Source organism: Pelophylax lessonae (genome assembly GCF_965119305.1).
Source record: "Pelophylax lessonae genome assembly, chromosome: 3".
In the NCBI taxonomy this organism is placed as follows: domain Eukaryota; kingdom Metazoa; phylum Chordata; class Amphibia; order Anura; family Ranidae; genus Pelophylax; species Pelophylax lessonae.
This window is the reverse complement of record NC_138770.1, coordinates 145003058-145027971: the sequence shown is the minus strand read 5'-3', so window position 1 is coordinate 145027971 and position 24914 is coordinate 145003058. Positions and strand designations below refer to the sequence as shown.

General features: G+C 47.8%; 1 protein-coding gene across 2 annotated transcripts in view; it reads left to right on the top strand.

Moving 5' to 3' along the window:
* Positions 1–24914, top strand: part of HPCAL1 (hippocalcin like 1) — a 342211-nt gene that overhangs the window by 207962 nt on the left and 109335 nt on the right. For both annotated transcript variants that reach the window (XM_082249028.1, XM_082249027.1), the window contains exon 3: positions 8578–8655. The gene's annotated coding sequence lies outside the window, so the exon portion shown is untranslated. The remainder of the gene's footprint in view (positions 1–8577; positions 8656–24914) is intronic.

The following is a 24914-nucleotide window of genomic DNA, read 5'->3' as shown; positions in this document are numbered from 1 at the left end:
TGCAGGATGAACCATGTCCTCCTGCTTTGATGTCCTCTTATGGGACGGAAAGGAAACGCAAAACGGCGCAGGTTTTTCCCTGCCCTGCGGAATTTCAGCGCACTGTTGATGAGCAATGGCGCAATTTAAAGAAGCCCTTTACTGTGCCAAGTAAGTTCAAGCTGCGTTATCCCTTTACACCCACCACTGATGAGCGTTGGTGTGTGCCGCCTCAGGTGGATCACGCGGTGGCGGTTTTGAATAAATCTACTGCGATCCCTGCTGAGGATACCCCGGTGTTCCGGGACCCTACGGACAGGAGATTGGAGTCTCTTGCCCGTCATGCTTATACGGTTGCTGGTTCTATGCTGAAGCCTATTTTTGCTTCCATTTTGGCAGCCCAGGCTGTTGCGGATTGGGCGCAGGTGCTCAGGCGCACCCTGGTGGCTGACTCTGCTCCACCGACAACATTGGCTATGGTGGATCAAATTCATCAGGGTGTCATGTATTTGTGTGATGCGGACTTGGATTTGGTCCCTTTGGCTGCACGCCTCTCAAGTGTGGCGGTATCTAACCGTCGCTTGATGTGGCTGAAATGTTGGTCGGTTGACCAATCATCTCGCAAGACTTTAGCTAATTTGCCCTACGCGGGATCTCGCCTTTTTGGCGAGTCTTTGGATACTCTGATAAAGGGAATTTCCGGGGGTAAGAGCACTCTCTTACCCCAAACTCACAAGAATAAGTTTGTTCGCGGTAAGAAGAATACCTCGTTTAGGCCCTCTCAGGGGTCCTTTCGTGCCTTTCGGTCGCAATATAAGGGCAAGCCCTTCAAGGGCCAAGGCTCCCAGAAGAAGCCGTGGGCAGGTAAGCAGAAGTCCGGCCAGTCCGGGTCCGCTGCCCATACCAATTCAGCCTGAAGGGGCGCCCTCACCCGGTTCTGGGGTGGGGGGACGTTTGCTCGGTTTTCTTCAACCCTGGCTGGCCCGCATTCGGGACAGGTGGGTTCAGGAAATCGTTCGATCTGGATACAAGATCGAGTTTCTCTCTCGGCCGGCGAGCAGATTTTTTCCCTCAAATCTTCAGCTGTCTCTGGAGCGCTTGCAGGATCTGCACCTGGCGGTGCGGGACCTGCGGGCCCAGGGAGTGGTGGTTCTGGTACCTCATCAGGACATATTTCGGGGGTTCTATTCCAATCTGTTCACTGTGCCCAGAAAGGAGGGCAAGGTACGTCCGATTTTGGACTTAAAAGCTCTGAACCGCTTTGTGCGGGTTCGCAAGTTCCGCATGGAATCCTTGCGCTCGGTGGTGGCTGCCCTGGTTCCGGGGGAATTCATGGCCTCCATCGACTTGAAGGATGCGTACCTTCACATCCCCATTTTCGAGGGTCACCAGAGGTACCTTCGATTCGCCATTGCGGAGGATCATTACCAATTCATGGCGTTACCCTTTGGTCTCGCTTCGGCTCAGCGGGTTTTCACCAAGGTGCTTGCGCCGGTCCTGGCTTTATTGAGAGCCCAGGACATCTCTGTCTTGGGGTATCTGGACGATATCTTGATTCGGTCTGCGACCAGTCAGGGCCTGGTGAACGACCTGTCCATCACGATGCACACTCTGCAGGAGTTCGGTTGGACGATAAATTTTCCAAAGTCAACACTGTGTCCGTCGGTTCGTCTTCCCTACCTGGGGATGATCCTGGACTCTGTTCAAGCGAAGGTCTTCCTGCCGGAAGACAAGCTCCGGACACTTCAGGACGAAGTCAGTTCCCTCAGGGACAATCAGTGCTCGTCCCTCCGGACGTGTATGAGGTGTCTGGGATTGATGGTCTCGGCTTTCGAGGCGATTCCCTTCGCCCAGTTTCACACGCGGGATCTTCAGGCGGAGATCCTGGCCAAGTGGGTCGGGCGTCCGCAATCTCTGGATCTGCGGATTTCGTTGAGCCACCTCACCCGAAGGGGTCTTTTGTGGTGGCTCCAGTCCCCGGCGGTGTCGGGGGCAAGTCCTTTCGTCCTTTGTCGTGGACGGTGATCAACACGGATGCCAGCCTGTCGGGCTGGGGTGGTGTTCTGGGCGTTCTGTCCGCCCAGGCAACTTGGTCGGAGGAGGAATCCTCCCTTCTGATCAACATTCTGGAATTGCGAGCGATAAATCTCTGCCTTCTGCGTTGGACGGACAGGCTTCAGGGCCGGCTGTTTCGGGTGCAGACGGACAATGCCACAGCGGTGGCCTACATCAACCACCAAGGGGGCACCAGGAGTGCCCGAGCGGCTCGGGAAGTAGCCGACATTCTGTCTTGGGCCGAGACGCACGTCCCGGCGATCTTTGCAGTTCACATTCCGGGGGTGGAGAACTGGCAGGCGGATTATCTGAGTCGCCAGACCCTGGACCAGGGGGAATGGTCCCTTCACCCGGATGTCTTTCAGTTGTTGTGCGCGAAGTGGGGCTCCCCAGATGTGGACCTGTTCGCGTCTCGTCTGAACAACAAGGTGGAAAGGTTCGTGGCAAGGACGCGCGATCCTCGGGCAGACGCCTCAGACGCGTTAGTGGCGCCCTGGCATCAGTATCGTCTGATGTATGCCTTTCCATCGATTCAGCTGCTGTCCAGGCTCCTTCGCAGGTTGGCCTCGGAACCGCACATGGTGATTCTGGTTGCGCCAGACTGGCCTCGCCGGTCTTGTTACGCAGACCTCGTGAATCTGGCGGTCGACGCTCCGTGGCGTCTGCCTCTTCGAGAAGATCTCCTGTCTCAAGGGCCGATATTCCATCCTGCTTTACAGTCGCTGGCTTTAACGGCCTGGCTGTTGAAAGCCAGGTCCTGAAGGATAGGGGTCTCTCCCCTGAGGTCATTCCCACTTTGATCAAGGCTAGAAAAGCCTCTTCGGGGAAGATTTACTACCGTACTTGGAAGGCGTATTTTGCCTGGTGTGAGTCCAGGGGGTATTCCCCTCGCTCGTACTCGGTATCGAGAGCGTTGGCTTTCCTTCAAACGGGCGTGGACCAGCGTTTGGCGTTGGCCACGATTAAGGGTCAGATTTCTGCGCTGGCCGTTCTCTTTCAACGCCCTGTGGCGTCTAATTCTTTGGTTAGCACCTTTGTTCAAGGGGTGCGACACTTGGCCCCTCCTCGGAGGGACCCTTTACCTCCATGGGACTTGAACCTTGTTCTGTCCGTGTTGCAGCATGCTCCCTTTGAGAAGATCAGGGAGATCTCGTTGTCTCTGTTGTCCAAGAAGGTTGCCTTCGGCTCGCAGGGTATCGGAGCTGGCGGGCTTGTCCTGCAGCTCTCCCTACTTGGTGATTCACTTGGATAAGGTGGTCTTACGACCTAACCCTTCTTTTCTTCCGAAGAGGATCTCGGAATTTCACCTCAACGAGGACATGGTCTTACCTTCGCTTTGCGCGAAGCCTAAGCATCCAAAGGAGGTGGCTTTGCATGCCTTGGATGTTGTCCGGGCGATCAGAGTTTACCTGTCATCGACAAAATCCTTTCGCAAGTCGGATTCTCTATTTGTCCTTCCAGAGGGTCCTCGGAAGGGCATGGCGGCGTCGGCTGCGACCATCGCCAAATGGATCAGACAGACCATTGTGCAAGCCTATGCTTTGAAGGGGAAGGTTCCTCCTTTCCCTGTGAAGGCGCACTCTACCAGGTCTCTGAGTACGTCTTGGGCCTATCGTCATCAGGCTTCTGTGGCCCAGGTGTGTAAGGCGGCGACTTGGTCGTCCGTTCACACCTTCTCAAAATTTTACAAGGTGGATGTTCAGGCATCGGCAGATGCTTCCTTTGGCCGTAAAGTTCTTAGTGCGGCAGTGCCTTAGGGTCCCTTGTTTGGGTCCTTGGCTGTTGGGGTGTTTTTACCCCTAGGTTACTTGTTCTTCCTGGGTTGTTGCTCCTGTTGAGCACGTTTTTCCTGTTGCCCAGTTGGTTCTCTTACTTTGGTAAGGTTCTTTTTTCTGATGTGGGTACTGCGTTGCTTTAGGCGCGGCTACGTTTTTCCCACCCCTCATGTCTACACTGCTCTGGGAATTCCCCATTAGTGAAGATTATGAAGTGGCGGCGACTGTCGGAGGACGTAAGAGAAAACGGAATTTTTGTAAAATCTTACCGTAAAATTCCTTTCTCTGAGTCCTCCGACAGTCGCCGCCCCCGCCCCTCTTTTGGGGTTTGTTTATGTACTCTACTGCTATGCTACTGAAACTGAGTTGAGAATGCAGGAAGCAGGGAGGTATTGACTGAGGGGACCACCCCCTAGGGGTGTGATATGCTAAAAGCTTTGATATTAACAAATCTTGTTGCCTAGCTACTCCTGCGGAGCAAAGGTCAATTACCCCATTAGTGAAGATTATGAAGTGGCGGCGACTGTCGGAGGACTCAGAGAAAGGAATTTTACAGTAAGATTTTACAAAAATTCATTTTTTTCCCTAAGACCATAATTATTAAGAAAGAAAGAGATCAGACATCCAGAATGTTCGAGTTACCATTGGAACAGGAGATTCCAGAGACCACGGCTAAGGAGATAATTTTCTGTTACTTCCTTTTTGTGTCTCCGCAATTTTTTCTGTCGTCAAAGCCGCTAAAAACCTATTTTCGGCAGATAATTTTCTGTGGCCCATATATTGGTGCCTCCCTACTTGATGCCTGTAAAAGCTCCTAAAATCTTTAGACACTTTTTACAAGCGTCAGGCATTTTTTTCTGCAAAAACGCTGCTCGCTTCTAGGAGAGTTAAAATAAACAGCTTGTATGCATGGGGCCTTAGAGTTGCACAGGAGTTCTGGTGCTAGATTTATTGCACTTATGCTGACATTCCCTCTGATAACTGATGTGTGGTGCTATTGACGTTTACATATGCAAACAGGGCAGAAATGCACATTCAAAATTTGCCTAGGGGTACTTTAAAAAATATATATTTTTTTTATTTTAAAATTTAGAACATTTGTTTTACATTGTCTCTTTACATTTTTTTTTCAATCAGTTTTATTGCTATCACAAGTGGTGAACAACATTCCTTTTGATAGCTGGGGCAGTGACCGGTTCTCTTTACTGAGAGATCTGGGGTTTATTAGGCTCCAGTTTTCTCCTCTGGCCTTTAAAAGCATCTCATCAAACAAAGCTCGGTTTGATCAGATGCTTTACAAGCCAGTAACCACTTGTAAACAACAAATCCAAACCAGATCATAGAGCAGCCTTTTTTAAACCGGGTGCCTTGAGGTTTCTTCAGAGTTGCCATGGCAGAATGCCTAAAAGTTGATCAAAAATTTGTATACAAGGAAGTGGTAGATCTCGCCTACCCTTTAGTTACACAAAGCCATGGATTTTCATTATGCACTATTACGACTAGACACTGGCCTCCTAACAACCAATGACATCAGTTGATAAGGAGGATGTCTGTTGCCTCCACAGCATCCTTGTATGACCCTCCTCTGCTCCTCTCCCTCAGCACTGTGGTCACATTTGCTAACTGATGCAAAGAAATTGAGGGAGAAGAGAAACATTGGAATACTAGTCAGTACCAGTGTGCAAGTGTATTTGCTGTGGAAGAATAAATCACCTCTAAAGTAACATGTCCTACGTGTATATGTTGCTGCATTATGTAAAACTATTAGAATCATTTTTTTACATTTTAGAGAAGATGCCTCTAGACCAGGGGTGGGGAACCTACGCTTCGGGGGCTGTATGCGGCCCCCGAAGTCATCTGGTCCGGCCCCCCATGCAGCTGAGTCTGTGTCTCTCAGCTGATCTGTCAGAATGGAGCCGATTGCTTCCTGTATAGTTCCTGCTCCATTATGACAGTCTGAGTGAGTCACAGGCAGAGTGATATCAAATGCACTCCGCCTGTGACCAATACAGGAAACATCACCTCTTCTTCCAGCGTGGCGCTGCTACACTTCTCCTAGCGAACATTTCCCGCCAGCAGCACACACAGCAGTACCAGCCAGAGCCAGCAGTACCAGCCAGAGCCAGCAGTACCAGCCAGAGCCAGCAGTACCAGCCAGAGCCAGCAGTACTCACAGCAGTACCAGCCAGAACCAGCAGTACCCACAGCAGAACCAGTGTACTAGCCAGAGCCAGCAGTACCAGCCAGAGCCAGCAGCACCTGCAACAGTACCAGCCAGCAGTACCTACAGCACAGTACCAGCCAGCAGTACCCTCAGCAATACATGCCAGCAGTACCAGCCTGAGCCAGCAGTACCCACAGCAGTACCCGCCTGAGCCAGCAGTACCCACAGCACAGTACCAGCCATCAATACCAGCCTGAGCCAGCAGTACCCACAGCAGTACCAGCCAGCAGTACCTACAGCACAGTAACAGCCTGAGTCAGCAGTACCCACAGCAGTACCAGCCAGCAGTACCCACAGCAGTATCAGCCTGAGCCAGCAGTACCATCCAGCAGTACTTACAGCACAGTACAAGCCAGCAGTGCCAGCCTGAGCCAGCACTACCCACAGCAGTACCAGCCAGCTGTACCAGCCAGCTATACCCACCAGCAGTTCTTTTTTTAAAACTTACCACCACAAAAAAGGTTGAGAAACCCTGTCCTAGACCATAGAGATCATCAGGGGATGGAAGTTCTTCCTTCATCTCAACGGCGTGCCGCCCCAAATTTATGCAACTAAACCCTCTGTCTTTGACATGAGCTGTTTGACAGGGCTAATTGGATGTTTGCAGGCTAGGTGGTAACTGTGCTGGGGAATTTGTTGTTTTTAATGTGCTGCCCTGACTGCCGTATTCAGTCCCGGGCTCCCTGGTGGGTACCAGTGCCAGCTCCTAAAAATAATAAAAAATATCAGGGTCATGACTGCAGCTGCAGCCTTGACTCTAGTAGAACCACTGAAACTTGAGAACGTACGAGACAGGATGGGTTCCCCATTTGGGGGAAGTGGTTAACCACTTGCCGACCGCCGCACGCCGATCTACGTCGGCGGTCAGCCCCTCACAGGCAAAGTGACGTAGGGCTACGTCACTAGCTTGTGAGGGTCTAGGGAGCGAGCGCGCGCCGCCGGAGGCGCGCTCCCGCGTGGTCACGGACCCCCCCCGCGCGTGTGACCGGCGGACCCGATGTCCGCCGGCCACTCTGCGATCGGCGGGGGAGAGGGAGAAAGTCAGGCAGCTTGTGTAAACAAGCTGCCTGTCATTCTCCCCTCTGTATGAGAGCTGATCATATGGATCTACTATGTAGATCCGTTGATCACTCTGCATACAGCTGAAGCCACAGCCAATAACAGTTAGAATCACGCCCCTAGGGACACACACAGCCCCTCCCTCTCAAATAAAGTTAACCCCTTCACTACCAGTGTATTTTTACAGTAACAGTGCATATATATAGCACTGATTACTGTAGAAATGTCACTGGTAACCCCAAAAGTGTCAAAAATGTCAGTCAAGGGTCCGATCTGTCCGCCGCAATGTCGCAGTACCGCAAAAAAAATCGCAGATCGCCGCCATTACGCGTTAAAAAAAAAAATGACAAAAATCTTTCCCTTAGTCAGTAAACGCAATAACTTTTGCGCAAACCAATCAAAATACGCTTTTTGCGATTTTTTTTTTTTTTTACCAAACATAGGTAGCATAAAACAAATTGGCCGAAAATGTTAAAAAATTTTGATTTTTACATTTTTTTGGGGGGGAATTTCATATAAAAAAAAAGGGAAAAATATTGCTATTTTTGCAAAATTGACGCTCTTTTTTTGTTTATAGCGCGTGATCAAAAAATCGCACAGGTGATTAAATACCGCCAAAAGAAAGCTCTGTTTGTGGGAAAAAAAGGACGCCAAATTCGTTTAGGTACAGCGTCGCACGACCGCGCAATTGTCCGTTAAAGTCACGCAGTGCCGAATCGCAAAATAACCCCTGGTCGTTTAGCAGCCAAATCCTCCGGGGCTTAAGTGGTTAAATTGCATTTTCAGCTTGTGGTGCTCAAATAGTGTTGAGTTCTGCTTTAGGTTGAAAGGCTTTATCTTGCTATTATGTTTCATTTATTGTTTTACATAGAAGATACAAACTGGGTTATATCCAATTCACAGTAACAATGTGTGAGACCTATATTGCCTGTACAAGGCAGTGTAGACAGGCCACAAACAGTCCCATGAAGAGGGAGTATCAGAATACATAGGTAAAAGAAAGCACAGCCTCAGCAACTCGAACCAGTAAAATTAATTGAATTTGGTGTACAAATGTAGAATATATCAATGAAGCCGCTATATATAAAATAAGAGGCCCCCGGGGGGTGGGGACATTGGGCCACTTTGAATCGATCCTGCTACTCCTTGTGGAGTTTATGGTGCTAGGCTCACAAACAAATACTGAGTCTTTAAGGGGTAGATAAACCATAAACATAAGTAGAGAGGAGAGAAATGGGAAAAGAAAAACCAGGAAAAAAAGGAGGGTGGTATTAGAAGAAAGGGAGGAAGAGAGGATGGAACCCCGTGTTACCTCTCAATACTCCCATACCACTGAGGAGAACAAGGATCAGTGTATGTGGATTATCTAGCTTTTAAACTGTTTACTTTATCAACATTTACCTCCATTCCTCAACTAACTTTATGTAATGTCTTATCTTGTTTATGTAATTTCTTATCTACGCTTTATTTTCTTTCTTTGTTTAGTGCGAAAGTGGCAATTCCTTTGTATACATCCTTGTAAAGTTCCAGAGACAAGTTTCTGTTGACCCTTACCGAACATAGGTGAGTTGGTGACAATAAGCAGAACAATTATAGTTGCATATCTCATGTTTGTCACATTTGACATCTATTCAAGTCATTTGAGCCATTCTAACCAGAGCAATGCATTGCAGTGTGTTTGGAAAATACCCTGTGTTTTAGTTGTGCTGACCTGCTGTTTAACTTTTAAGTTGGTTGAAAGGAGACCTTCAAAAATGCTCTGCAATATATCTGAAAACTCATGCAAAACACATTCTAGCACATACGATTTCAATAACCGCTGTTGTGGATTTGTCCTTTCTATTTTTGTGGTATAAATGATTAAAAAAAAAGACATGTTTTAGTAAAGAAACAAACATGTCTGGTTTTCAGTGTGATATAGGGTTTTAAAAAAAAAAAAAATCAAATACCGTATATTTCCCTGGTTTGGCCTGTAAACATTTTAAAACTTCTAGTGCTACTATGGATAAAAAGTACTAATTTTATTATATGATTGGATTCCTAGATCATAACACTTGATTTATATATTCAATATATTTACACACACACAACATTTTTTTTTTTTTGCACAACAAGAAAATGAATTAATAAACAGACAAATGTGTTAATATAAACAGTAGAAACTTTAAAAAAAAATTACATTATTATAAGCTGAATCTTGACAGGCACAGCCAATCACAATGTATATATTTTGCTTTACATTTTTATCAAATTTACCGCACATTCTAGTGTTGGCGAGACCTGTTATGTGGTTATTTAAAGACATATGGGTTGTGTGACGAACTAAAAGTGCAGAGAGACAGCACACGGAGGCAGAGCACACAAAACCCGACGGGGGCATTTATTGGTAGACTTGGGGTACAGACAGAGAACTAGTCCACAGAAACAAACAGAAGAGACAGCAATGGAGAGGTATCCTCAAAACAGCAATATGGGACAGCAAATGGGTGATAGTCCACAGGGCAGAGCAGAGTTTGGTACGACAGGGGATTAAGTCCTTGGCATGCGTGCAAACAGGGTTGGCACACTAGGAATGTAAGTCCTCAGCACAGGCAGGGCACAGCGGATTAAGTCCTTGGCACATGGGCAGAACAAGGTTGGCATGGCAGGTAGGGAAGTCTTCAGCATAGGCAGGGTACAGGGGGTTAAGTTCTTGACACATGGGCTAAACAGGGTTGGCAAGGCAGGGATGGAAGTCCTCAGCACAGGCAGGGCACAGGGGAGTAAGTCCTTAGCATGCTGGTGAAATGGTTGGCATAGCAGGGATGGAAGCCCTCAGCACAGGCAGGCACGCAGCAAGATGGGCAGCACTCTGGGATGACTGGGGGATCAAGTCCCCAGCACAATACACTTAGTCCTGGAGAGGGGTCTGTGAGATCTGGCCACAGCCCGGGACCTCACACAGCACTGGCAACAGGCCCTGCCTCTCCACTCTGGCCTTGCACAGAGAGCGCAGCCTTCGTTTCCAGCAGGCACAGAGCTCTGGAATTGCGGGTTTCGCACTGTGCCCACTCACACAGGAGAGGAAAGCGAGCAGCAACAAGCCTGTAGCCTGCATGTGGTAAGTCCACATGCAGGCACAGCAGGGATGCCAATCGGCCCGGCGATCAGCTGGGGAGGACAGAATGGTGGCTCAGCAGGAGGCAGTTTCCTGGCACCCAGCACGGAGACTCTGTGGTCTATGTGCATGGCTACAGGTACGAAGCAGCTGGGCGACAGAGATGTGAATGGGGGGGGGGGGGGGGTTGGTTGCCAATCCGCTTCTAACTTCAGGTGGTTCAATTATACTTTGACAAAACAAAAGCCTGGAAGCTGTGTTGGAGCCTGCAGAGCATTGCAGTGTACAAATTCCTTTTGACTATTTACCTAGCCCCAGGTCCATAAGGAGGTATGGGTCTACCACTATGGCACTGGAGGAAGTAAACAATGGACTACAAATGCAGTTACATTGCTATCCTTATGTTCCAACGATATTTGTCTTGTAGTCTTTTCTTTTCAGATCCCTTTAAATAGATCTCTGAATGGGTGGAACCACACACACAGGCATGCAGACTTAAAGCCATGTTTTGAAAGTGATTAGTAAGGGAGTGAGCACTGACACTGGAGGCACTAAGATGTCTGGCTGATGGAGAATTTCCTGATGTGATTGTTTAAGGCTTTGGACCCGCACAGCTATTCGTGAGGGTTGGTTTAGATGCGTTTATGAACTGCAAGATAGAATTTAGATGTACTTCTCTGTGAGACCATTTTGCATCCAATAGCCTTGTTGCAGTTATCTCCTCAAGATCAAGAAAATTCAACTTTGTGAAGGAACTACCCAGGGCCTCACTTATGGCCAGAATATATTCATATAAGAATAGAACATGTAAAATAGTTTGTGCAACAAAAAATACAAAATACAGCCAGGCTGCAAGCACATGGGTGTATGTATAATCAATGTGCAAATCTATGTGTAATGCTGTGTTCACAAATATCTGAAACAAGGTTGAATAAACATAATACAAATATCTTATTATATACTATGTGGAACGAAATAAAAACGAATATAAGTGCACAGTATATGTCTGATTATTAAATTCAAAACAGTAGTGTGAAAAAAGCCCACTTAAGATCAAACCAAAATCTTAATTCTTCTAGAGTAGTCCATGTGCAATTAAAACCAAAGAAAACTGTCGTGAACACAACCACCAGAACCCCACAATGGTGTAAGCTCACCTTCCAGATGGGCCCCTATTATAAAGGACAATCAAGCTTTATAACAATAAACCCAGAGTTTCCAATGGCATCTGCAGATGGAGATCGCTAGAATGTATACAACTTCCTATAAATGGTCAATATATTCAAACCAGCAAACCCAGCCTCAATGGCAGTCCAGACTTTAAAAACGTATGAAACTTGCCCAGCTCAAAGAAAAAAATGCCTCATAGCGTATTCCATATGAAATACTTTATTTAATAACGCAACACCAAATGCACACACTTTGTAAATAAAAATAGGTACGTGAAAAAGTTCCAAGCCTCAACCTCTTCCCGAATGAGCATCAATATGGACTACACACTGTAGAAATCTATGGAAGCTGGCAGCTGGCTAGATCACTTTCACGCTCTCTCTCTCAAATCGTGTAGGCACCTCTTTATGCATTTCATCACCGTGACCTCATCAGGGGTAAGGTGAATCCCGCTCCTAGAGAGATTTATTCACGGAAGTATAGTGATATTTTGTGCATTCAGCCTTGTTTCACATATTTGTTAGTTTAGCACTACTAGATTTTGTATATAAGAATAAATCCTTAGTGTAAAGTCTCCACTGGAAGAATCTGTGAGAAAGGTCTAATGTAGCGTTGAGCCCCTGATTGTAAGCCCTGGTTGGGTTCACATACTATACATCCAGCAGTCCTCTAAAGCTGTTAATGTTGCTGGCTTAAGACTTTCATTGGGTTACAATTATTCATATTACAATTATCCATATGCTCTCAATCTCCCGGAAGTAACCATATATCCATCCATTAAAAACGCTTTGAGACTGTCACTATCATTTCTTATTCTGGAGAAAATTGGATTTATATACATTTGAGAACATGGGCGTCCCAAGATAGGGGATGCCCCCCCCCCCCCCCCCGGAATATCAACTTCCCCTTTAAAGTGGTTGTTAAGCCACTTTATACCATCCTGTCTGGTCTGTTTAATAATCCTGTGTGCCTCTGTGTATGTGTTTTAAAAAAATAAGATGTACTTTACCAGTTTTCAAAAGTGGAGCGCCGCTTACGTGACCCGTCGGCTCTCTTCTCTCCCCGTCTGACAGCTGCCTGCAGCGGCTGGGACCAAGGATCTCCCCAACCATATTATGCCTCATCAATATTCAGCTTCATATTTACTACAATCTGGGACAAGCCAGAGAGCCCGGCAGACATATATTACTATGGTCCAAGTATAATTTCACTTTTAAAATTGCTGATTATTAATTGGAAAAAAAAAAATTAAAACCTATAAGAATGCATCCTAAAATCTCTGAACCCGTAAGTGAAGTATTGTATGTCGTCATGTATCCTATAAGGTAGATTTATTAAAATATATTTTGGATTAAATTTATGGTATAAATTTGTATTTTAAAAATTGTGAGGAGAGGATTATAGGTAATACGGGGGGGGGGGGGGCAAATTACACAACACAAGCACTGTGCTGTATAGCATGCTTTAAGGGAACAGGATCCATTTTTTTTTTTTTTTTTTTTTTTTTTTAAGGTTAACAAATGCTTTAAAAATAAATGCTGCCATTTGCCCTTTAAAAAATAAATACTCAAAATAAGTATAATGACTAAGCCCCTCCCCTTCATGACATTGTTGAAAAGGGGCGGTACATTGATGACCTTAAAATGATGCCCCTCCCTGAAAAAAGTTCTGCGGACGCCCATGTTTGAGAACTCTGGTATTAGGTCTTGGAACGGATATTGTTAGGTAAGTGATAACATGCCCCAGCCTTTCATGGTTTATAGAGATTTTTAATGGAGTTTGAATAAATACCTTGATTTTGTGATATAGCATTGGTATTGAAATTCCTGCTGCTGCAAAGCCCAGTGAGGCATCTCCATGTTTTGTGAGGCATATTTTAACTTGGCTTTTTTGTGGCATTGGTGCAGTCAACTTGACCATGCAGCTCACTTTTCCTCAAGTATCCGTCCTATTGTGTGTCTTAAAAACAATCACAGAGTCTTTTTCATACTATGCATTAGGGTGAAAAACCTTCTAGGCTGCAGCTCCCCTGCGGCCCACCCCCCTTAACTGCGCTCATCCGATCTAGCGTGTACATGAGCGCAGTGGCTCCAGCCAATGTCTCTCTCCTCATTGGACAGATTGATAGCAGAAGGAGCCATTGTCAATCAAATCCTGTGACACGGGAGCAAGGGGTGGGTTCAAGTCCCACTGTCTGCATCAATGGGCGCAGCAGCGGGACTCGGGAGCCACCCCGCACAGTGACTCCAGAGAAAACTGGTTTATGTGGGTGCACCCGATGAAGTGGATGGGCCTGGAGCTCCGGGGGAGGCGGGCACCCCAGCAGAAGTGGATCGGGGCTGCGCTGTGTAAAATTATTGCACAGAGCAAATAAGTATAGGCATGTTTGGTTTTTTTTATTTACATTTATTAAAAAAAAAAAGAGGGTTTACAACCCATTTAATATCTGATGCTGATTGCACATCTGTTTAACCACCTCCCACCCGGGCCATTGTACATATACGGCCGGGTGGGAGTCTCGTCCTTCTGATCGGACGTTCCGGAACGTCCTTCAGAAGGAGAGAGATCGCGCCGCCGCGGGCACGCGCAGCGGCGCGATCTCGATGTGCCTGTGTCCCTAGGACACAGAGCAACAAGACTCGGCAGGAGGGCCCTGTGATTGGCCCAATCACAGCCGTCATGTAATGTCAATACAACCGTTGTAACGGCTTCGATCTCTTCTCCTCCTGACAGATCCTGTCAGTGAAGAGAAGAGGAGAGGATCGATTCTGTAGCAGGGGTGATCAGTGAGTATTTCTAATTACTCACTGATCACAGGGGGGGTCTGTGCTGGTAATCAGATGGCCACCATGGCCACCAGGGATGGCAAACAGGGCTCAGAGAGCCTGCCAGTGGTGCCCCCCTATCAGTGCTGCCCACCAATGCCCTCTATCAGTGCTGCCCACCAGTGCCCGTTATTGCCATCTATCAGTGCCGTCCACCAGTGCCCATTATTGCCCACCAGTGGTGCCGATCAGTGCCGCCCATCAGTGCCGCCTATCAGTGCCCATCAGTCCCCATCAGTGCCGCCGATCAGTCCCCATCAGTGCTGCCTATCAGTGCCCATCAGCGCTGCCTATCAGTGCCCACCAATGCTGCATATCAGTGCTACCTATCAGTGCCCATCAGTGCTACATATCAGTGCCACCCCATCAGTGCCTGTCAGTGCGGCGTCATCAGTGCTCATCAGTGCAGGAAAAAACGTATCTATTCACAAAATTTTATAACCTAAACAAAAAAACTTTTTTTTTTTTTTTTTCAAACTTGTCGGTCTTTTTTTATTTGTGCACCAAAAAAGAAAAAACCTGGCGGTGATCAAATACCACCATTTATACATGTTGATCATATCCCCCCTTAATCTCCTCTTCTCAAGCGAGAATAAATTCAGTTCCTCTAATCTTTTCTCATAGCTGAGCTCCTCCATGCCTCTTATCAGTTTGGTTGCCCTTCTCTGCACTTTCTCCAGTTCCCTGATATCCATTTTAAGAACTGGTGCCCAAAACTTAACTGCATATTCTAGATGAGGTCTTACTAATAATTTATGCAGGGGCAAAATGATATCTCGCTCTCTGGAGTCCATGCCTCTGTTAATACAAGAAAGGAATTTGCTTGCTTTGGAAACTGCAGCTTGGCCTTACATGCTATTATTAAGCTTATGATCTACCAGAACACCCAAATCCTTCTCCGCTATGGATTCCCCCAGTTTTACTCCCCCTAGTATGTATGATGCATGCATATTTTTAGACCCCATGTGTTACATAGTTAGTGAGGCTGAAAAAAACACCAGTCCATCCAGTTCAACATATGATGAGTGTGTGTGTGTGTGTATAGACTAAAGTGCATAACTTTACATTTATCAACATTTAAACCTCATTTGCCACATAGTTGCCCAATGAAACGGTGCATTGAGGTCATCTTGTAAGTTGGAGACATCCTGTAAGGAAGTTATTCCACTGCAAAGCTTGGTGTCATCTGCAAAGACTGAAACGGTACTTTTAATCCCAGACCCTATATCATTTATAAAGATATTAAAAAGTAAGGGTCCCAACACTGAACCTTGAGTTACACCACTGATAACCTTAGACCATTCAGAGTAAGAATCATTAACCACTACTCTCTGAATCGGAGGTCTACAGAAAATTCCTTGGACTTCATGGCTTGGTTGGTGCTCTGACATGCACTGTTATTTGTGGGACCTTGTACAGACAGGGACCTAGACAGGTGTGTGCCTTTCCAAATCATGTCCAATCAACTGAATTTACCACATGTGGACTCCAATCAAGTTGTGGAAACATCTCAAGGATGATCAGTGGAAACAGGATGCACCTGAGCAATTTTGAGTGTCATGGCAAAGGCTGTGAATACTTATATTATGTATGTTATGTACTTATGTCTTTTTTTTTTTTTTGAAAAGATTTTAAACAAAGTTCTTTCATGTTGTCATTATGGGGTATTATTTGTTAGATTTTGAGGAAAATAATGAATTTTATTCATTTTGGAATAAGGCTGTAACGTAAAAAAATGTGGAAAAAGTAAAGCACTGTGAATACTTTCCGGATGCACTGTACAATATGGAAAATCTGTAGGGGACTCAATTCTGCTTGGGAGTTTTATCCAGGGAAGTTTCTGTGAAATATAACAAACCAGCATTTGCCAGCGGCCATGGTAAACTGAAAAATCAGTTTAGAGTTACCCGTTCAAGTACTAGAATATCAGACCCTATTTTAGAAATACCCATTCTGGTAGACCTCGGCTCAGCAGTAGCGAACGCAAATGTGTTTATCTTTCATTATATAGGCAGGAAGTGTATTTTCAGCTTCACTTTGTGTCCATCTCATTTTCCTTCCTGAATACACACTTGGCAATGCTGCTAGACTTTTTTATTTAAATACGTTGCGTTTTTTTTTTTATTTTTATTTTTTATTTACTACTACCAAATGTGTGCATTTTTCAAACAGACCAAGGTTGGGAATTTTCCACATGTAAGATGCGCAGGAGAGGAATGCATGGAGTATGACTGAGGGCAGTGTGTGCAGGGGGTATGACTGTAGGTAGTGTGTGCAGGAGAGGAGCGCAGGGGCTATGACTGTAGGCAGTGTGCTCAGGAGAGGAGTGCAGGGACTGTGACTGCAGGCAGTATTCGCAAGAGAGAAATGCAGGGGGTAGTATGTGCAGTAGAGGTGTAAAAGGGGGTATGATTGCAGGCAATATGTGCAGGAGAGGAGTGCAGGGGCTATGACTGCAGGTAATATGCACAAGAGAGAGATGCAAAGGGTATGACTGGGGGGCACTATGTGCAGGAGAGGAGTGTAGAAGTTATGCTGCAAGCAGCATGTGCAGTAGAGATGTGTAGGCAGTGTGTGCCGGAAAAGGCATTCAAGGGGTTATGACTGCATGCGTGCAGTAGAGGAGTGCAGGGGCTATGACTGTGGGCAGTGTGTGCAGCTGAGAAGTGCAGGGGGGTACGACTGCAGGCAGTATGTGCAGGGGGTATGACTGCAGATAGTGTGTGTAGGAGAGGAGTGCAGGGGATAGAACTGCAGGCAGTGTGTGCAGTAGAGGAATGCAGGGGGTATGACTGCAGGCATTGTGCAGGAGGGGAGTGCAGGGGGTATGACTGAGGGCATTGTATGCAGGAGAGGAGTGCAGGGGGTATAATTGCAGGCATTGTATGCAAGAGAGGAGTGCAGGGGCTATGACCGCAGGCATTGTATGCAGGAGAGGAGTGTAAGGGATATAGCTGCGGGTAGTGTGCAGGAGAGGAGTGCAGGAGGTATGACTACAGGTAGTGTGTGCCGAAGAGAAGTGCAAGGGGTATGACTGCGGACAGTGTTTGCAGTAGAGGAGTGCAGGCAGTGTGTACAGTAAAGGAGTGCATGGGGTATGACTGCAGCCAGTGTGTGCAGGGGGTAGCAGGCAGTGGATATGACTGCGGACATTGTATGCAGGAGAGGAGTGCAGGGGGTAGAACTGCGGGCAGTGTGCAGGAGAGGAGTGCAAGGGGTATAACTATGGGCATTGTGTGCAGGAGAGGAGTGCAGGTGATATGACTGCAGGCAGTGTGTGCAGTTGAGGAGTGTAGGCAGTGTGTGCAGGAAAGGCATGCAAGGGGGTTTGACTGTAAGGCAGTGCAGGGGATATGACTGCGGGCAGTGTGCAGAATAGTGCAGGGGATATGACTGCGATCATTGTGTGCAGGAGAGGAGTGCAGGGGGTAGGACTGTGGGCAGTGTGCAGGAGAGGAGTGCAGGGGGTAGGACTGTGGGCAGTGTGCAGAAGAGGAGTACAGGGGATATGACTGCAGGCAGTGTGCAGAAGAGTGCAGGTAGGTGTGACTACAGGCAGTGTGTGCAGAAGAAGAGGGCAGGGGGTATGACTGCAGGCAGTGTGTGCAGAAGAAGAGTGTGGGGGGTGACTGCAGGCAATGTGTGCAGAAGACGAGTGCAGGGGGTGTGACTGCAGGCAGTGTGTGCAGGGGATATGACTGCAGGCAATGTGTGCAGAAGAGGAGTGCGGGGGAATGACTGCAGGCAGTGTGTGCAGAAGAGGAGTGCAGGCAGTGTGCGCAGGGGGTGTGACTGCAGGGGATGTGACTTCAGGCAGTGAGTGCAGGGGGGTGGGACTGCAGGCAGTGTGTTCAGAAGAGCGCAGGGGGTGTGACTGCAGGCAGTGAGTGCAGGGGGTGTGACTACAGGCGTTGTGTGCAGAAGAAGAGTGCAGGGGGGTATGACTGCAGGCAGTGTGTGCAGAAGAGGAGTGCAGGGGGTGTGACTGCAGGCAGTGTGTGCAGAATATGAGTGCAGGGGATATGACTGCAGGCAGTGTGTGCAGAAGAGGAGTGCAGGGGGGTATGACTGCAGGCAGTGTGTGCAGGGGATGTGCCTGCAAGCAGTGAGTGCAGGGGGGTGTGACTGCAGGCGGTGTGTGCAGAAGAAGAGTGCAGGGGGTGTGACTGCAGGCAGTGTGTGCAGAAGAAGAGTGCAGGGGGGTATGACTGCAGGCAGTGTGTGTAGAGGAGTGCAGGGGGTGTGACTGCAGGCAGTGTGTGCAGAGAAGTGCAGGGGGTGTGACTGCAGGCAGTGAGTGCAGGGGGGTGTGACTGCAGGCAGTGTGTTCAGAAGAGTGCAGGGGGTGTGTCTGCATGCAGTGAGTGCAGGGGTGTGTGACTGCAGGCGGAGTGTGCAGAAGAAGAGTGAAGGGGGGTGTGACTGCAGGCAGTGTGTTCAGAAGAGTGCAGGGGGTGTGACTGCAGGCAGTGTGTGCAGAAGAAGAGTGCAGGGGGGTATGACTGCAGGCAATGTGTGTAGAGGAGTGCAGGGGGTATGACTGCAGGCAGTGTGTGCAGAGGAGTGCAGGGGGTGTGACTGCAGGCAGTGTGCGCAGAGGAGTGCAGGGGGTGTGACTGCAGGCAATGTGTGCAGGGGGTGTGACTGCAGGCGGTGTGTAGAGGAGTGCAGGGGGGTGTGACTACAGGCAGTGTGTGCAGAAGAAGAGGGCAGGGGGTATGACTGCAGGCAGTGTGTGCAGAAGAAGAGTGTGGGGGGTGACTGCAGGCAATGTGTGCAGAAGACGAGTGCAGGGGGTGTGACTGCAGGCAGTGTGTGCAGGGGATATGACTGCAGGCAATGTGTGCAGAAGAGGAGTGCGGGGGAATGACTGCAGGCAGTGTGTGCAGAAGAGGAGTGCAGGCAATGTGCGCAGGGGGTGTGACTGCAGGGGATGTGACTTCAGGCAGTGAGTGCAGGGGGGTGGGACTGCAGGCAGTGTGTTCAGAAGAGCGCAGGGGGTGTGACTACAGGCGGTGTGTGCAGAAGAAGAGTGCAGGGGGGTATGACTGCAGGCAGTGTGTGCAGAAGAGGAGTGCAGGGGGTGTGACTGCAGGCAGTGTGTGCAGAAGAGGAGTGCAGGGGGTGTGACTGCAGGCAGTGTGTGCAGAATATGAGTGCAGGGGATATGACTGCAGGCAGTGTGTGCAGAAGAGGAGTGCAGGGGGGTATGACTGCAGGCAGTGTGTGCAGGGGATGTGCCTGCAAGCAGTGAGTGCAGGGGGGTGTGACTGCAGGCGGTGTGTGCAGAAGAAGAGGGCAGGGGGTATGACTGCAGGCAGTGTGTGCAGAAGAAGAGTGCAGGGGGGTGTGACTGCAGGCAGTGTGTGCAGAGAAGTGCAGGGGGTGTGACTGCAGGCAGTGAGTGCAGGGGGGTGTGACTGCAGGCAGTGTGTTGAGAAGAGTGCAGGGGGTGTGTCTGCATGCAGTGAGTGCAGGGGTGTGTGACTGCAGGCGGAGTGTGCAGAAGAAGAGTGAAGGGGGGTGTGACTGCAGGCAGTGTGTTCAGAAAAGTGCAGGGGGTGTGACTGCAGGCAGTGTGTGCAGAAGAAGAGTGCAGGGGGGTATGACTGCAGGCAGTGTGTGTAGAGGAGTGCAGGGGGTGTGACTGCAGGCAGTGTGTGCAGAAGAAGAGTGCAGGGGGGTATGACTGCAGGCAGTGTGTGCAGAGGAGTGCAGGGGGTGTGACTGCAGGCAGTGTGTGCAGAGGAGTGCAGGGGGTGTGACTGCAGGCAGTGTGCGTAGAGGAGTGCAGGGGGTGTGACTGCAGGCAATGTGTGCAGAGGAGTGCAGGGGGTGTGACTGCAGGCGGTGTGTAGAGGAGTGCAGGGGGGAGTGACTGCAGGCAGTGTGTGCAGAGGAGTGCAGGGGGTGTGACTGCAGGCAGTGTGTGCAGAGGAGTGCAGGGGGTGTGACTGCAGGCAGTGTGTGCAGAGGAGTGCAGGGGGTGTGACTGCAGGCGGTTTGTGCAGAGGAGTGCAGGGGGTGTGACTGCAGGCGGTGTGTGCAGAGGAGTGCAGGGGGTGTGACTGCAGGCAGTGTGTGCAGAGGAGTGCAGGGGGTGTGACTGCAGGCGGTTTGTGCAGAGGAGTGCAGGGGGTGTGACTGCAGGCGGTGTGTGCAGAGGAGTGCAGGGGGTGTGACTGCAGGCGGTGTGTGCAGAGGAGTGCAGGGGGTGTGACTGCAGGCAGTGTGTGCAGAGGAGTGCAGGGGGTGTGACTGCAGGCGGTTTGTGCAGAGGAGTGCAGGGGGTGTGACTGCAGGCGGTGTGTGCAGAGGAGTGCAGGGGGTGTGACTGCAGGCAGTGTGTGCAGAGGAGTGCAGGGGGTGTGACTGCAGGCGGTTTGTGCAGAGGAGTGCAGGGGGTGTGACTGCAGGCGGTGTGTGCAGAGGAGTGCAGGGGGTGTGACTGCAGGCGGTTTGTGCAGAGGAGTGCAGGGGGTGTGACTGCAGGCAGTGTGTGCAGAGGAGTGCAGGGGGTGTGACTGCAGGCGGTGTGTAGAGGAGTGCAGGGGGGTGTGACTGCAGGCAGTGTGTGCAGAGGAGTGCAGGGGGTGTGACTGCAGGCAGTGTGTGCAGAGGAGTGCAGGGGGTGTGACTGCAGGCGGTTTGTGCAGAGGAGTGCAGGGGGTGTGACTGCAGGCGGTGTGTGCAGAGGAGTGCAGGGGGTGTAACTGCAGGCGGTGTGTGCAGAGGAGTGCAGGGGGTGTGACTGCAGGTGGTGTGTGCAGAGGAGTGCAGGGGGTGTGACTGCAGGCAGTGTGTGCAGAGGAGTGCAGGGGGTGTGACTGCAGGCGGTTTGTGCAGAGGAGTGCAGGGGGTGTGACTGCAGGCGGTGTGTGCAGAGGAGTGCAGGGGGTGTAACTGCAGGCGGTGTGTGCAGAGGAGTGCAGGGGGTGTGACTGCAGGTGGTGTGTGCAGAGGAGTGCAGGGGGTGTGACTGAAGGCGGTTTGTGCAGAGGAGTGCAGGGGGTGTGACTGCAGGCGGTGTGTGCAGAGGAGTGCAGGGGGTGTGACTGCAGGTGGTGTGTGCAGAGGAGTGCAGGGGGTGTGACTGCAGGCGGTGTGTGCATAAGAAGAGTGCAGGGGGGTATGACTGCAGGCAGTGTGTGCAGAGGAGGAGTGCATGGGGGTATGACTGCAGGCAGTAGGTGATGGAAAGGGGCTCATGGGGTATGAGTGAGCGTAGTAAGTTTGCTTCTATGCACACAAATACAAAATTTTACACGTCTATATACAAAACACTTTAAGGGAAAACAAAGATTGTCACAGCTCACACAGTACACTATATGCTTGTAGTGACCACACAGCTGGCTTTGACTGGAATCCAAGCACACCAGGATTGTATATCCAAAGATATAATCCAAAAGCCAAAACAGGACATCCCGAATTATACCGTATGCTATGTATAGTTCGGTTATGGTGATCGGACACTACTGGCCCAGTTAGAAATATCAAACTGGCACTCAGTTCCTGTCTTAAAAAAGGATTACTCTTTTTATATCACAGCTTCCTATATAAAATTTGTAAAGGATATTTGACATGAAAGGATGAGTTGTATATGGGTCAGCGCATAAAGGACTATGTTGTATACTGGTCACTTGGGGCTTTTAATATATGCTGTAGTGGTGAAGTTTATTACTGCAATTATACCCTCCAAAGACCTGTTATAAAACAGATTGAAAGCGTAGCCGGATCATTATGAAGAAAAGCATTACATTTTCGAAGAATGACACTATCTTTTGCTTGCTATCAATTTCATTTTATCTCTACAGGGAAATCTTTCTCTATGTAAGTGGAAGTATTCCCAGATTGTGTTCTGTATTGAAACATTTTTCATTATATAAACGTTTATAAAGCAAGAAATTAAATGTAATGAAGAAGAGGGTATATTCTCTTCTAAGCAGCCACACTCCGGCTCTAATAGCCAAGGTACTTATTGGTGATGATAATGGGGATGTTACATCTGTTTGCCGAGCTGATAGGCTGTCTAGCTTCTGCTGATATATCAGTTAGGTGAAGAGAGACGTGCAGGCATCCCTTTGAATCCTATTGTTTGAAGGAAATATTGTATATCTTAAAATAAAAGCTTGCCTGTTCCCAACGGACGTGTCCCTTGTATCTCACTTCCTCTCGGCCACTCTTGACAAAGTTTGCTGCTGTAACCAAGAAATGATCTATTTAGGGTAGCATTTACATTTCCTTTGAGGCAAGGACTGTCATGCAAAACTGTTAGGTTCACTTTAAAGCATGCCTGGACTAATCTCATCCAGAACTAGAAACCACCTTAAAACCTGAACATCAGATTGGAAAAAGAAAATGCCCTTGCAATGAGAGCCCCCATACTGTTTTTCTTCACACGCTGCACGATAGTTTGGATATCACATTTGGATCATGTATGATTTGACGAATTGGCGCCAATTTTTTTGATTGCTCACAAGGGTAAATGCTTGATTAGTCTAGGAGGTACAGGAATATGGAGTAATACTTACCTTGTCCCTGGTTCCAGCACTGCTGCCTCTGGTTCATTCTCACCTCCTCCACGTACAATGCAGAATTATTGGACCTGCATTGCATAGTATGTGATGATACTGAGGGAGAGCAGGAAAGAGAACAGCAGTAAAGCCAGCCAGAGTGAGAAGTATGGTAAGTAATGCAGCCATCTCTACCACCAGAAATAATGAGCATTGAAAGCGTTTAACCTAAAAAAAAAAAAAAAAAAAAAAAAAATTGATCCTGTTCCCTTAAAGCATGTTATAAAGCATAGTGCTTGTGCTGTATAATTGTGCCCCTTCTATCACCTAAAAAAACCTGGCTGATCCTGCCTTGCTATACCCTCCTCTCTGTAAACTGACCACGGTATATCATGGCTGCTGAGCCCTGACACTGTGGTAAGTTTACGTGCCGCTGTCATTCGCAGCTCTCCTGTCCTCCTCTCTCTGACTCGCGCTGACTAGGAGGTGGTTTCTGTTGTGTAGTAGTCGTCATGCACAGTTTCCATAGATATAAGATCATCACCAGACCCTGGATCAGGTGTTTATTATCTCATGTCTATGGCCAACTTCAGCCAGGTCAGACTTGCTGCAAACAATGCATTCTCTCTGTAGTTCATAGATTGTTTTAGCAATTGCTAATCTATGAGCCCGAGCAATGAAATTGAAATACAATCAGGAAAAAAAAAGTAGAAAACAGAATTCCAAATCTCTAAAAGCGTCAAAACGCACAACGAAAAAGCAAAGTGATATTAAAAGACTGAATATTTTTATTTATTCTGTGGAGATGCCAGCCTGTGCCACTGTTTATTAGAGCTGTTTAAGTCTGATTGTTGTAGAGGCAGGCATCCTGATTGCACAGATGCAAGCTGGGTTCATATTAGACCCAGGGTTAGACCTCAGTGCTCCACCCAACAGACAGGAGGGTCTGTGCATGGGAGTCAGGATTTCCATTCTCTGTAGGAGCCAGAGAAACTACAGGGGGCAGCCAGAGAGTGCATGTCTGCAGGAGGCAGATGCAGTCAGCGACTGAGCAGCAAGTAGCTAATCATGAATACATTTTGATAGAGCTTTACTGGAAGGAAACCTTTGCGTTGGTCTGAGGAGCAGACCTAGGGCCTAGGCTTGACGCCTGAAGCAGCTGTGTAGAAAGTGAGTAAGCCAGGAGGCTAAAGCATTGTGCAAGTTACAGTAGTGGTGAAACCCCTGAGTGTAAAAGTGCTGTCTTTTCTGAAACTTTTCTGTTCCTTTAAATAAGAGTGGGCTGCCATACCCTTAAAAACGTAGCTCTGGACTGGTACAACTTCTAAATGCACCACTTGAGTCGAATTACCCCAATTTTTACAGTACATAAAATGATTCCCATTTGTTAAAATTAAGTCCATAGCTAAATATTAGATATAAATAGATAGAGCCTAATGGACCAATGCATTTCATATAAATGCAAAGCTTCTTCAGAGTCCACACACTTACTATAAAGTTATGTATATAATCGCTAAATATTGAGCCACCAGCCAATGTATTCAGGATGTATCAGGTTGTATATTATATTAATATATAATTATTATATATTATATTATATATAATTAATATATATGAATATATTCATATAATATAAATATATATATATCAGGTTGTACATGATATATTAGCCAGAAATGAAAAAAGTCTGGATTTCCATATAATATAGTAGGAAGTGTTCCCATATAGTTGGGGATAGATGTAGATATGGCACAAATCAATTGTGACTAGTAGCCATTGTATGTGACCTAGTATGTGGTGTCAGAATGGGTTGACATACTGTGGGATGAGAGACACTTTAGTGATTTCAAGTGAGTCATTTGATAGTTTTTTTTTATTTATGCCATTGGACCATATCTACATCTATCCCCAACTATATGGGAACACTTCCTACTAACTTATATGGAAATCTATGCTTTTTTCCTTTCTGGCTAATAGAGACATCTATCATATACCCATATACAACTCTGAATACATTGGCCGGCGGCTTAATATTTGATGTTTTTAGATATTATATCCATATCTTGATGGTAAGAGCGTGTGGACCCTAAAGAAGCTTGCATTTATGCGAAACCCACTCGTCCATTAGGCTCTATAAGTGTTATGTCATGTACATCTATTATGTAGATATGGACTCTATTTTAAAAAATGGGAATCATTTAATGTTATTTAAAATAC